Source organism: Hemicordylus capensis, chromosome 6 (assembly GCF_027244095.1).
Source record: "Hemicordylus capensis ecotype Gifberg chromosome 6, rHemCap1.1.pri, whole genome shotgun sequence".
Taxonomy (NCBI): domain Eukaryota; kingdom Metazoa; phylum Chordata; class Lepidosauria; order Squamata; family Cordylidae; genus Hemicordylus; species Hemicordylus capensis.
In genome coordinates, this window is record NC_069662.1 from 51276126 (window position 1) to 51290931 (window position 14806).

General features: G+C 47.5%; 1 protein-coding gene and 1 long non-coding RNA gene across 5 annotated transcripts in view; one reads left to right on the forward strand and one right to left on the reverse strand.

Moving 5' to 3' along the window:
- Positions 1-9506, reverse strand: part of LOC128330458 (uncharacterized) — an 86744-nt gene extending 77238 nt beyond the window's left edge. The window contains exon 1 of the mRNA XM_053263402.1: positions 9382-9506. The gene's annotated coding sequence lies outside the window, so the exon portion shown is untranslated. The remainder of the gene's footprint in view (positions 1-9381) is intronic.
- Positions 1122-13427, forward strand: LOC128330460 (uncharacterized). Of its 4 annotated transcripts, XR_008310105.1 has the most exons (4): positions 1122-1443; positions 5400-6219; positions 6381-6637; positions 11180-13427. It is a non-coding gene; the product is annotated as an uncharacterized LOC128330460 (long non-coding RNA). The 4 variants fall into 4 exon arrangements; XR_008310103.1 differs by having other exon boundaries at positions 5400-6637; XR_008310104.1 differs by lacking the exon at positions 5400-6219.
- Positions 13428-14806: the final 1379 nt, after the last annotated feature.

Sequence of the window (14806 nt, forward strand, 5' to 3'; positions counted from 1 at the left end):
CCTCTCTGTTGGCCATGCCAGGATGTGCTCTTGCCCCCTGAGCAGGGGTGGGGGTGGGGTCTGTCAGGGGATTCACAGAATGTGGGGAGATCCCAGAAGGCTGGTGGTTTGGATTCCTGCATGACATGACCCAAGGATGTCTCATCAGAAGCCCTGCTGGGGATTGTGTAGGGGTTCTCCACATCTGAGGGCCCCTCAGTGGTTATGTCGGTGTCCTTATCCAAGGATGCTTCAGGGTGTAAGTTAGGGCAGATACTGACATCCAGCCCAATTCCACCTTGGTGTTCCACAAGCTCTTTGGGTGAATGTTTGCTCCCTTCCCCTGAAGGAAGAAAATCCCCGTCTCCTTTGTCCCCCCGCCCCCATCCATATGAGACATGGAAAGGACTTGAGCTATTGACATGATCCTTCCTATGCACCTTCCTTTCCCTCTGAGTGGTCCTCACCAGCTCTTCTTACTTTAACGTCCCGTCCCCCCCCCACTTAACCAAAACATCCCTTGCATTGCTTTCCCCATCTCCTGTAGTGATAAGCATCTAGTCAGTAAAGCACATATGCTTAAGGCCCATTCACATGTTATGTTCAACACTCATACAACGAGTGTACAATATACACAGGTACAGATCTGTACATAGGACAGTCATTCACATGTTATGCTTAGTGCAGGTACAGAAACACACTTCCTATCTGTACCATAATAGGGAACAGATTTGAAGGGAATAATAATAACAACAACAACAAACTTATTTGTTAGCTGCCCCATAACAGATTGTTCTCTGGCTTATAGCCTGGCCTATATCCAGGTTCACTTTTAAAATGAACACAGGCACAGTCATTCACACAAACAGGTGTACAGGTGAACAGCATAATATCTGAACTGGGGTTTAGACAGTAATGCTGTGGTGAAGTATTAGTGGCCAGACACATGAAACATCTTGCATGATCTGTGTGACATGGAAATGACATGTGTGTTTCATTAGATACAAGTCAAGCCTCTCTTGAATTCAATAAAATATATTTTTATATCCATTTTAAACCTGTGGGTTTTCAGTTCTTTTGAAAAGCGGTCTAAGTGTGCCTCACTGATTTTTTTAAACCCTGTTTGCTCTTTGTGACATCACTCTCTGTGACATTACCAACTGCCCTCTCAACTGACTCAACTGCTCAGAAATTTCTGGTGGGAGCAAAAGGGGTTGATTTCTGCCATCCCTGGAGCTGTTCCTATCACTGAATGAGAGAGAGGAGCTGCTTCCTTCTCGTCTCTGCTTTCCTCTGCCGGGGTTAGCAGAAAGGTTGATCTCCAGATGATGCAGTTAAAGGCTTCAAGGACACCAGCAGGCATTTCTCTCCTGGGCGCCTTCAGCATCGTGCCAGGTGCAGGATAAAGATCATGATGGAAGGCAAGGGGCTTCTCTTCTGTGCTGTGAACCATTTCATCAAGTGGTGAGGAGTTTCAAGGGCAGCCCTGCCTTCCTTTTGGAGGAGACGTAGGAGGTTTCTGTACAATTTCCTTTATCCGGCTATTAGCTAGACCTTGGTTCACTGGGCCCAAAGAGACACTTTTAAAAGTAGAGACTCTTCCTTTGAGCAGGGGGAGAGCAGTTGTCCCTCCTCAGCACTGCACAGCGCCCTTTCCAGGGCCTCCCTTGTGTCTTTTCCCCTTAGGAACAGGGAACCATTGCGGGGGGGGGGCTCCTCTTGTGCAACACGGTTTGGGAGACAGCCCTGCTCCCTGGGCCAAGAGGGGCCTTTGGAAGAAGTCACAGTTCTTTGATTCTGAGCAGGCAGAGAGGCCTTCCCAGTGGCTGTGGCTACAGCCTCCCTTGTGCTGCTGCTGCTGCTTAGAGTGCACATCCCTTCAGGGCAGGGAACCATCTTCAGGCCCTCTTGTGGCCCCCAGTTGGGGAATCGCCAATGTGCATATGCTTGTGAGTCCTTTTGAACAAAACATATACTAGGTAGTATATATACCGTGTATAAGAGTCTATTCACACACACAACTTTCATGAAACATGAATAAATTAAACATATACGATGAAATACACAGTTACTGAAGAAAACGTCTGTGTTCTAGACCTCAAAAAGTGTGGCTGAAGGTCAAATATGCCCATGTAGATATATAAAATCCTTCCAGATCTTTTCTCTTACTAGTTCTTGTTCAGGTTGTTGCTCCTTATCCAAGTATTACTCAAAGTACTTCCAGATCTTTTTTCTTGCAAGTTCTTGTTCTAGTAGTAGCTCCTTGTACAAATGTTGCTCCTTCTAGTTGTTGCTCCTTGTCCAAATATTACCCAACAAGTATCCTAGGTAATTTTTACCTGTTTCTTCCTGCTTGAGCAGGACTTCATCAGGAGAAGTGAGCTAAATACACAATAACATATGTATCATTTTAACAGAAAAGTACCTTCAACACATTATGTTAACCCAAAGGGTTAGAAATTTTTAGTTATTACTCACATTGATTTCTTCCGAAGTGATGACTCTGCACTTACCAGTGGTTTCTAAATTAGAAATCCTACTGGATACCAAGTTGTACTGGCTTCAAATGAAACAGATAATGCTTAATATATCCTACAGTGTATGCCAGATATTTTCACTCCCCTTTGATCACAAGGGATATGCTTCATTATCCAATCTCATGTCTAAATGACCAATTATATTTATGTGTGCATGTGAAGAAACAGCAATGCTAAACTTCAAAAGAAGCCATGGACCTTTTATCCTATTTAAATTTTTAATATTCAAATATAATATGGAACCAAAACGTAGATAATATGAAGGCTTATCAAACATATGTGCTAATCCCATTCTCCAACAGGAGACATTACTCTTTTTAAGGGGGATGTCCATCAATCTTGTGTCAATGTTAAATCTCACCCTACTAAACCCCTATCCACATCCAAATCTCTAAAACAGCGCCAGGATTAAAAAATAGCGTATGATGCCTATAGATAACTGGAAAGGTTGTTGACCTGATTTAAACCAAAAGGCTCTAAAGTCCGGAGTGGATGTATAAAAAATGCCTCCCTCTGTAGGAGGGCAGTTTTAACATTTGCATAGGAAAATTCTTTTTGTTTATACCTATAGATGACAAAAAATTCAAAATCATTGAAGGAGTGCCCTACCTGCATGAAATGATCAACCATAGGGCATTCCAAATTTTGGTTCCTAATGCGGGAGTGATGTTCCAAACGCGAGACCGGACTGTTCTGGTCGACATGCCTACATATCTCAGGGAACATGGGCATTGTATTATATATACCGGTATATGATGTTTTTGGTGGAACAGTTAGCAAAAAAGTCCAACCTATATTTTTTGCCTGTATTATTGTCCCTATATTCTGTGGTTTGCAATGCCATGGGGCATGGCACACAATGACCACATTTGAAAAAACCTTTTGGTTCCACGCCCTCCCTCCGAGGTAGGCTATCTGCTCTGCCAAGAAGATCTTTGAAACTGGGACTTTTTCGAAAGGCTACTAACGGAAAGTTAGTGCAACCTGGTAACTCTGATACTAATCTCCAATGTCGTCTGATGATATTTTTAATTCTATAATTTAGAGATGAGTATTGCATTGACCATGTAATCCGAGATTACTTCCTATTAATTTGTGAAGCTGTCCTAAGTAGAGATAATCTATCTCTAGTCTGTGCCTTACGTCTAGCTTTTTGTATAACTTGAGTGGGATAGCCCCTCCATTAATTGAGAACTCAGTTTATCAGCTGCTGACTCAAAATCCCTGGAATATTAAGAGTTTCTTTTAAGCCGCAAAAATTGACTCTAGGGAAAGGAATTTTTTTAACTGAAAAGGATGAATAGAAGAATAGTGTAAAAAAACATTTCTATCAGTGGGTTTAGTATACAACGTAAAATATATTCTATTAGACTCACTGATATTCACCCTAGTGTCAAGAAAAGGAATAGTCCTACGATGTACTTGACTGGTGAATTTGATGGTGGGATGTATAGTATTCAACCACTCATCAAATCTCTGAAATTTGTCCACGTTTTTAAAAATTAAAAAAATATCATCCAAATACCTTTTGAAAAAGAAGATTTCTTCTTCTTCTTCAAAAAAGGGGTTTCTAAGGGGATTTAATATAATGGTAACCTCCAAATTGGACATAAACAAATTAGCTACATTGGGGGCAATTTTATTCCCCATGGCTATGCCCTTTATTTGCAAACAGAACTGGGGTTTAAAATGAAAATAACTATGCACAAAAATAATATCCACAAGTTCCAATAGAAAATAAGAGGGAGGATCCCGATCTGGTCTATTGTCAAAAGCCTCTTGGATGACCAAACATGCCTCCTCTAGAGGTATATTGGTATATGAGGAATTCACATCCAGGGTAACCAAAACAGAGTTCTTAGGAACTAACATCCCTTCTGCCTTAATAATAAAGTCCCGAGTGTCCTTAATGTACGTTTGCACTTGAAGAACCGAAGATTTCAAAAATTGTTCTATGTAAGATGATATCGGTTCAAAAACAGAATTGGAGCCAGATACTATGGGTCGGCCCGGTGGATGAAATAAGTTCTTATGTATCTTGGGGAGGGTATAAAAAAACCCTAGGGAATTTATTGAGCAAAAAATCAGCTAACCTGTCAGAGATTACACCCATCATTAAAGCTTCATTGACCACAATTTTAATGGGTTTCTGAACTTTCAAAGTGGGATCATGATCAATGGGGACATAGGTAGACCGATCAGCCAGCCAGTATTAATTTCTAGATCATACTTTTCCCGATCTTGAATAACCAAAGCCCCACCTTTGTCTGCAGATTTTATAACTATACTACCATCATTAGACAGATCCTGAAAATAGTATATATGCTACCTAGTATATGTTTTGTTCCTTTGGTCCGTGCATCTATTCTTTCATCCTGTGAGTCCTTTTGAGACAAGGAAACATATTTGGGCCTTCTTGTGACACACAGCTTAGGTTCCATCCCTGTTAACTGAGCAAAAGACTTTTTAAAGTGGTGTCTCGCTTACATTTCTGGGTGGGGGGCAGGGAGCAACTGGCCCCTAATCAACTCAGCATAGCGCATCCTTCTGAGGCGATTGCTGGTGTCTCTCTGGAGCTGCTGCTTAGACGGTGACAGTGAACCCCTCTGGGACAGGGAACTCTCTTCTCATTCCTTTTGCAACGTTAACTCTTTTTAGTTAAAAAAGGCATATCAACATTTGTAATAATTGTGGATCGTGAGTGTGACTGGAACGAGTGACGAGATCACATGGTCCCTCATCCCTGCTTGTGTGCCAAGCTGAGAGGGAAGAGTCTGGTTTTGTTCAGACACACCTCTGCACGTCATCCAGACCCGGGAACTGTGGGTTAAGTTGAGTGCTTACACATCTGGATGTATCCGATTTTTCTTTATGTCAAAGCAGGACCATGAAAGATTTGGGGGCACAAGTGGTCTTGTCTTCTGTCTACCCAGAGGAAGGTCAATCAAGAAAGGTCTGGATTCTTGAACCATGGCCCAGGCTACCTGCATGGAGGACTCCTGGAGGGGGTGCACTTCATGAAGACTGGGGGAAATGGGCTGGGCAAGAGCATTAGTTGATGCTTCAGAAGTGGGGGTAACCCTGGGGGAAAGTGGCTGTGCCATCTTAGAATTCACAAAATCAAAGGGAGGAGACACTTCAAGGAACCAGAGGTGCACCTTGGATTTCAGGCAAGCTGACTTGAATAAACTCAGAGGAGCGCCAGATAGGATTCCAAAACTAGACGTCCTAAAGGCAAACCTTGACATAGACTCTGAGGGGTTCGCTGATGAGGAGGACCCCGATGCAATCCTCAAAAGGGCTTTGGATAAGACACCCTTGAATCACATCATGAAGGAACCCAAGCCATCAACCTCCTGGGATCTCCCCACATCTCTGCACCTTGTGACAGACCTGCCCCACCCCCAGGAGGGTTCAGCTTGTGGGGCAAGGACAGGTCCCCATTTGGCCAGCAGAGAGGCACCACCATCCCTGTCAGATCCCCAAGAGTGACAACACTACTGGGCACAAGCCAATCTGCAACAACAGAGAATAAGCACTCAACTGAGAGCTCAGGAGAGACTTACTTGTGAGGAAGGGATCTCCTCCAGAAGAACATTAGAGCCTGAACCAGCTGCACCTAATAAGGGCTGAAGAGACTAGCTACAGGGTGGAGACCTACAGGCCCCTATTTAAGCCCTGCTGAATCACAATATGGCCCTTGGTACAATGGCATGTTTAGCTGTTTTCTAATGCCTGTATCTCTGTCTGTTTAGTATCCAGGCTCTGCTGGTCTCTTTCCCGGGGCCTTTGTATCCTTCTCTTATTCCTTTCTGCAGAAGTTCTCTGGTCCTTGTCCAAACTGTATTCCTGTCCTCTTCTTAGGCCTGATCTCCACTTGGCCTAGCAGCCTTCCCTGAGCTGGGCCTGTGCTGTGAGTTGCTGACTGAACATTGTGTAACCTAGTGAAGGCAGGACACTGGGGCTGTTGGAAAAAAACTAAAGAGGTTTTGGAAATACTTAAGGAACAAGAAATAAAAGTGCTGAGAAGGAAGAGTGGGAATCAGAAAAGAATGAAGGCAAGGAAAGCAATGGCAAATCCTGAGAGTTGCGTCTTCTAATTCATACTACACTCCTATAAGGTAGGTGAGTCTTGTTTGCTCCGTGTCACAGATGGGATGACTGAGACATTGGGGTTTGCCTGAGGTCTTCTGAGGCAAGATCCAAAGCAGAGACTTCCAGATGGGTCATACAGACTCCTGGTCAGCATGCCATAGTGACTCTCCCAGTTACAGAGAGGGCTTTGTTAAGAAGGTGGGTCTCTCTTGCAGAAAGTAGGTGCTCTTTGTCGCTCTGAATTCGGTGGGGCAAACCTGGAAAACTCTGCTGTGTTTGGGTTGTGGGGCAAGCACTGCTGGGCTGTGGTGCTGCATTCCTGATCCAAGGAATCTCTACAAAGATTAGGGAAAGGATGCTTACCTTCTCCCCATGGCTCTGTGCAATGCTGAGAGCATTTGGGGCTCTTTCTCCCAGCAAGTGCTCAAAGTTGGCCCCTGAGGCTCAGGGCAGGTAGGCCCAAAAGTTAAGCCAGCTGTCACCGGGGTAGGTGGTGTGGGGCTCACCTGAGCCAGGCTGTGCAATCCCAGTCTGGGACCAAAATGAGCAGGAAGGAGTTGCCCAGTGTGGGGAAGAGATGCTCCGGAGGCCCATGGGGAGTTGCAGGGAGGGAAGGAGAATCGTGTGGAGTGTCTCTTGTTTCAATCTGCAAATCAACCCTGTAGGGTAGGCAAGTCCCTCTGGCAGATGGGAAGCCTGCCTGAGGCCCTGGGGTTTTCCTGATAGAGGCAGGATCCAGTGGGGGCTGTCAGACTGCTAGTGCAGCCTCTTGCCACTGTGCTACTGCAGTCTCCAAGTTATGAAGAGGGTGTTGGTGAGAAGAAATGGGATTTCTTTTTGGCCTCTCTTAAACTCTCTCTGCAACTTATGTAAAATACTTTTTTAAAATCCTGCACAAAGTTGACGGAAAAGCAGCAAACTGGAAGGAGGTGGCCAGTGGCGTAGCAAGGTTGGAATGGGCCCAGAGACAAGATTTTAAAATGGGCCCCTTGCTGATATGCACACACAAACACACTCCACAATATATAGTGCACTCACACTCGCATCCCCATTAAGAATACGGTGAATATCTAGTTCACATTGAATCTAGTTCACAGGGGCAGATCCAGCAGGAAATTACAGGGGGTGCAACAAGAATTACCCCACCCATAAAAGATTCCTCCGCCCCATATATATATATAGGGGCTTGGATTTTTTCTTTCTTGCAAATGCACTATGCCAGGGGGTGTCCAACTAAAGTTTGGTGGTGGGCCAGATTAGATTCTGATGCACCTCTGGTGAGCCACACATAGCCTTGCGCCCACCTCACACCACATATCTTCCTCATCCTCTCTGCTCTTTCTCTCATTCCTTCCCCCCCCCCGCCTTAAATTAGCTGAATTCACTACTTTTTACACTAAAATACACTCAGGGAAAGATTGTGGGTTTTTTTTTATTTTTAGAAGAAATTCAGAACATACCTGCTAATACCAGCTTTTGCATGGAAAATCCTATCACTCCTCCTCTCTCCCTTACAAAGGTGTTGTTAGGTACTTAAAAGATCCAGGGCCTGGTCCCACAGCCTCTCCGCATTTTGATAATGAAACCCTTTCATGCTCTTTTAAAGGTATTCAACACTCTCCTCCCCACTAGCTTGCTTCACAGCTAAAAATGAATCTCCTTTTTCTCCTGCATCAGATTTCTCCTGTATCCTGTGCACACAGCTGAGAACCAATGTGGTGTAGTGATTAAAGTGTCAAGACTAGGATTGGGGGACTCGTGTTCTCCATTCAGTCATGAAACTCACTGTGGGACTTTAGCTGAGACACACTCTCAATCTCTTCCTAACCTGCCTTAAAGGATTGTTGTGAGGATAAAAGTCGGGAGGAAGAACATGTACTCTACCCTGACCTCTTTGGAGGAAGAACAGGATGTGTGTCATTCATATATATTTATGACTCTTAGCCACATGCACTCCAATCTTAAGCATGTACTCAGAAGCACATTCAAATAGCATTTTTTACACCAATCAGAGCAGCATGCAATTCAGTTTGATCTCTTATTTAGTACATTTCATTTAAGCAAGAAAATCATATGCAAAAAAATCATATGCAACTACAGTGTATGTCTATATACTACAGTATATATACAATGTATAGTGTGTCTCTATACTACAGAAAGAAAAGCCACCACTTTGATTTCAAATAGGACAGCAGAATGTCATATATGGAGTTACCCCAATTTTGCAGAATTTAAAGACAACCAATCATTTCATGTGCAATTTAAAAATGAGTTTCTTGTGAACTGATTTGCAAAGCCTTATTTTAAAGCAAGTGTACACAGTACAAAAAGAGACTTTTGATGGGGGAGCATGTTTCAAGCACAAAGCAAAAGAAAATAAAATAGTAATGTTTAAAAGGGGAAACATGTTAAGAGAACCATTTCCTCATATTTTGCTATTTAAGCGATTGTGAGAACTGTTGCTAAAAAAAGCAGCATATAAATATTTTTAATAAGGGCGGGTGGGGGGGAGAGAAAGCAACATACATAGAGACCAGATTAGAGCTATAAGCAGTGTAAATTCAGGAATAAAAAGTAACAAAACCAAAAACATCCGTTTTGTCAGAGCATCCCCCCCCACCCCCGCATGCTTTTCAAAGCTTTTAATACTTTTGCACTAACTAATGTCCTCACGACAAGGTATACTGTTGGGGAACAAATCACACACAAACCAACCAAGGGGAACAAATCACACACAAACCAAATGATTTTTTACAAAATGTTGGCTTACTTTCATTCCTGGAAGGAGAACGACAAGCCAACAGCCAGCTTCCTGGGCTCTGCAGTTCCATACAAATTCCAAGTGAGGGAGGAGCACAAGATGCCAGGAGAATAGGGCTGGGAGAAAAGTTCACTCTTTTCTTTCTTTTTTTTGCTCTCTGCTGCTGCCAGAGTGCCGATCTCCAAGAGATGCAATGTTAATTAATAGGGGGTGCAAAATAGGTGGGTGGGGAGGTCATGTGACGTGCCTCTGGGGGGCCCTTGAGGCAGTGGGGCCCCGAGACAACTGTCTCCCCTTGTCTAATGCTAGCTGCCTAGAGGGGCAGCTAGCAGGAGGTCCTGGGACTGGATTTGGGGGAAGTGCTACAGAAGTTAAGTGTGTGGAGGGGCTTGCAGGAAGGCCTGATCACTGCAGCTGTGTGGAAGACAATGGCCAGATCGCAATGTTCAGTAACAGTGAACGGACCCCGTGAGCAGGTGGGGCTGGTCAGTAAGAGCAGGGGGGCTATTCCCCCTCACCCCCAAGAATCCCAGGGGCAGAGGGGAGCATCTCCAGTCGGTGTCCCGGAAGCAGAAATGGAAGGACTTGCCTAACTGCTGTACCAAGGTAGAAGGACTCAGTATTACTTACAGCCTGGCTTTGTGTTTTCATTCTTAAATTCCGGTATGTCTCCTTGGTTCCCTTTGCTTGCCTCCCAATTTGTGTGCCAAGGTCGGCTTGGGGTGAATATTCCCTAAAATATTCTGTTTTCTCAGTATATTCTCAGTGAGGAGAATATGAAATGGGAAATTCTGAGTAATTCCCACTGAGCATTAAAATATTCCGAAAATATTCTCCAAATAATTCTCCCTTCAGCCTCACTGGCAAATGAAAGATTAACTTTTAACCTGCTAAGGAATGCAGATAAGGTTAACTACTCAGCAGTTATTGCCCATTATTGCCATGATTCTCGTTCTCTCGCATATTTGATTTATAAAATTCACTGTAAAACTGACTCCTGAATCAGCTGTGCCTGATTCATTAAGATTGAAAACCTTCTTTTGTTAGTTTGACTTTTAAAATTAATCTCAGCCTGTTCAGAATCATCATAGCATGAATGTTAGCACTGAGGAACAGGAGCAGCCCATCAAGACACGTACTTATGTCCTCTTATGACCTTGGAAAAGCAGAATTAAACACAAGATTGTGAAAAGTAAAACCCCACATTTGGTGTGCTGATTGTGTTGTGGCTGTTTACCCCAAGACAGCTGGAGTATGACTCAGGGAGGCCTGAGTTCAAATCCCCTGCTCAGCCATGAAAGCCACTGTGTGTGACTGTGGGCCCACATGCTTGTCTCTCAGCCTAACCTACCTCTCTGGTGGTTGTGAGGATAAACATGATCATGTAAAAATATGACGATGGCTATTCATATACTGCTTTTTCAACAGAAGTTCCCAAAGCAATTTACATAGAGAAATAAAAACTAAAGATGGATCCCTGTCCCCAAAGGGCTCACCATTGAAAAAGAAACAGAAGATGCCAGCAACAGCCACTGGAGGGATGCTGTGCTGGGTTTGGATAGGGTCTGCCGCTCTCACCCTGCTAAATATAAGAGAATCAGAACTTTAAAGAGTGTCTCTTTGCTCAGTTAGCAGGGGTAGCTGCTAATTGAGTAAAGTGAGCTAACTGCTCACTAATTTTATTTTCTTAAAGCTACTTGCTTTCATAAAACTCCCCTGCCTTGTCTAGCACTCATCTGTGTATATGGAGATTGTAGCAAATCCTAAGAGATTAGCAAAGCATTAAAAAAACCTTCCTTTATTTCAGTGTTGAACCTCTTGAATGTGCCTTCTCAGAAGATGGAGAGGTAAGTCCGACTCCTACCACATCCACAGGCGGGACTCTCGGAGCTACATAGGAAAAGACAGCAGTCCAGAGATATCAAAGGTGTTGGGAAAGGAGCATATTTCCCCTCTGTTGCTGCTGAGGGCAGCACTGAAGGGCTGCCGATACGAGGACGCAGTTTTAGGCTAGGCAGTAGGAATGCTTTCCCAAATGGGAGAAGGGTTGCCGAGGTCACCTCAGGGAGTCCTGGGCTCCTCTTTGCTGATGGTTTTCAAACAGAAGCCAGATAACGATGATCTCCACGGAACCTTCCCACTCTAAAATGCCATGATTCTGCTGTGCTCCTCACATTGAGCCTGCAAGGGATCTGCAAGTGCCCCCCTGACACCCAGCCTGATTCTATTTGCTCCCCAAGTTGACTGCAGTTATGAGGAAGCAAATTTAGGCTAAGCATGGAGAATAATTTCCCATGGGAGAAATGTCTTGCAGAGGCACACAGCCCTAGGCACACACAACCATCCCAAGTACAGCTATACATAGTATAGAGCCACATGCGCGCGCACACACACACACACACACACACACACACACACACCTGTGAACACTTGGTTGTGCCAATAATGAGTAAAGAGGGACCAGTGATGAATGGATTGACTTTCTGGTTGGCTCCCTTCCCTTGTCCTTCGGTTAGCTGGGAATGATGGGAGTGAGAGTCCAACAGCATCTGGGAGCAGCTTTAAGAATCTGTTGGCTTCCCAGAGGCATCCAGTGAGCCACTATGGGGAAACAGCATGCTGGATTAGATAGGCCTTGGGCCTGATCCAGCAGGGCTGTTTGGTTCTTAACAGTCAGGTATGATGGGAGTTGTAGTCCAACCTCTATTTCCAGTCATTCTCTTTAGCCTGACCTACTTTACAGGACTATTGTGAGGATAAAGGAATTGCATACTCGGCGGTCCTGGCAGGAAGGGCAGATATAAATTCCAGAAGCCAGGGGTTCTTCAAATCGGGTCCCCAGATGTTTTGGGACTAGAATTCCCATCTTCCTTGGCTACAAACCCTTGCAGGGGCATTGCATGTCTTGTTGATAAAAGGGGAATCATGGCATGTTTGGACTGGAAGGGTCCTTGTAAGAGCCCAGAAAGGTCAGAAGTGCTGAGACTTCCCAGTGATTATTGCTGGGCAATCACTGTGTTGGTTTGCATGTCTTTATGCTAACATATATCCTTTCACATACAAATGAAGCTTCCTCCCAGATGTTGCTTTGTACCCTGAAGCGATACAATTCAAATGTTAGTAGTCACTGAGATAGTCTTGGGGTGAGAATGTCCTCAAGCCAGATTCATTCTTTTAGCAATTCTAATCTACTGTACAGGAAGAAGATGTGGGGGGTGGGGGGGTCATCTTGGAGAAGATGGTTTTCCAGGAGACCCTGGCAATGGATTTGGGAATGTCCTCCAGAGGTCTTAATTGTGGGCATGTCAGGGGAGCAAAGAGGCAAGGCCGAAGAGATTGGCCACATCCTAGTTCCAAGAAAAGGGAGCAGAGACTGGGAAGCTGGAATTGCAGTTCTGAGGAGTTGTGTGCAGGGCTGGAGCAGAAGGAGAGCTGGGCCACGCCTGGATGGATGGGGAACTTGGGAGGAAAGTATAGGAGTGAAGGTGGGGAATCCTACTGGATTCCAGGGGGCATTGGTGCTCAGCTTATATTTATGAATAACACAAATATTTTAAAGTTGATGTTTATGCTTCATTTTAAAATTATTTATATATTTGATATAGAAAGCACTCTTGGTTAAAAAAAAAATGCAGGGTTGTGTACAGCCCATAAGATCCCTCTGCTACCTCTTGCTTTCTCCCACAATGAGCTCAAGAGAACTTTCCATAGAGATCTTTTACCACAGACCTCACGTTTGCATGTTGCTTCTGCTTCCTTGCTGTAGCTGACTTTTTAAAAATGGGGCTGGGAAGGGATAGCTATTCACAACAATTAGCCAAGAAGATAAGGATGGTCCACCTGAAGCTCAGCAGCTGCTGTTGGACTAGAAGAGCATCATCTCCAGCTGCTCTGTGGGGCTCCCATCACCACCATCAAAAAATGTTGGCCGCGCGTTCCTGGAGGACCGGCCGCGCGTTCCTGGAGGACCGGCCGCGCGTTCCTGGAGGACCGGCCGCGCGTTCCTGGAGGACCGGCCGCGCGTTCCTGGAGGACCGGCCGCGCGTTCCTGGAGGACCGGCCGCGCGTTCCTGGAGGACCGGCCGCGCGTTCCTGGAGGACCGGCCGCGCGTTCCTGGAGGACCGGCCGCGCGTTCCTGGAGGACCGGCCGCGCGTTCCTGGAGGACCGGCCGCGCGTTCCTGGAGGACCGGCCGCGCGTTCCTGGAGGACCGGCCGCGCGTTCCTGGAGGACCGGCCGCGCGTTCCTGGAGGACCGGCCGCGCGTTCCTGGAGGACCGGCCGCGCGTTCCTGGAGGACCGGCCGCGCGTTCCTGGAGGACCGGCCGCGCGTTCCTGGAGGACCGGCCGCGCGTTCCTGGAGGACCGGCCGCGCGTTCCTGGAGGACCGGCCGCGCGTTCCTGGAGGACCGGCCGCGCGTTCCTGGAGGACCGGCCGCGCGTTCCTGGAGGACCGGCCGCGCGTTCCTGGAGGACCGGCCGCGCGTTCCTGGAGGACCGGCCGCGCGTTCCTGGAGGACCGGCCGCGCGTTCCTGGAGGACCGGCCGCGCGTTCCTGGAGGACCGGCCGCGCGTTCCTGGAGGACCGGCCGCGCGTTCCTGGAGGACCGGCCGCGCGTTCCTGGAGGACCGGCCGCGCGTTCCTGGAGGACCGGCCGCGCGTTCCTGGAGGACCGGCCGCGCGTTCCTGGAGGACCGGCCGCGCGTTCCTGGAGGACCGGCCGCGCGTTCCTGGAGGACCGGCCGCGCGTTCCTGGAGGACCGGCCGCGCGTTCCTGGAGGACCGGCCGCGCGTTCCTGGAGGACCGGCCGCGCGTTCCTGGAGGACCGGCCGCGCGTTCCTGGAGGACCGGCCGCGCGTTCCTGGAGGACCGGCCGCGCGTTCCTGGAGGACCGGCCGCGCGTTCCTGGAGGACCGGCCGCGCGTTCCTGGAGGACCGGCCGCGCGTTCCTGGAGGACCGGCCGCGCGTTCCTGGAGGACCGGCCGCGCGTTCCTGGAGGACCGGCCGCGCGTTCCTGGAGGACCGGCCGCGCGTTCCTGGAGGACCGGCCGCGCGTTCCTGGAGGACCGGCCGCGCGTTCCTGGAGGACCGGCCGCGCGTTCCTGGAGGACCGGCCGCGCGTTCCTGGAGGACCGGCCGCGCGTTCCTGGAGGACCGGCCGCGCGTTCCTGGAGGACCGGCCGCGCGTTCCTGGAGGACCGGCCGCGCGTTCCTGGAGGACCGGCCGCGCGTTCCTGGAGGACCGGCCGCGCGTTCCTGGAGGACCGGCCGCGCGTTCCTGGAGGACCGGCCGCGCGTTCCTGGAGGACCGGCCGCGCGTTCCTGGAGGACCGGCCGCGCGTTCCTGGAGGACCGGCCGCGCGTTGGTTACTCTAATCGTCGTCTAGTTTTTTTCTCTTAGCAGGTGTTACAACCATGGTCAGGCAAGATGG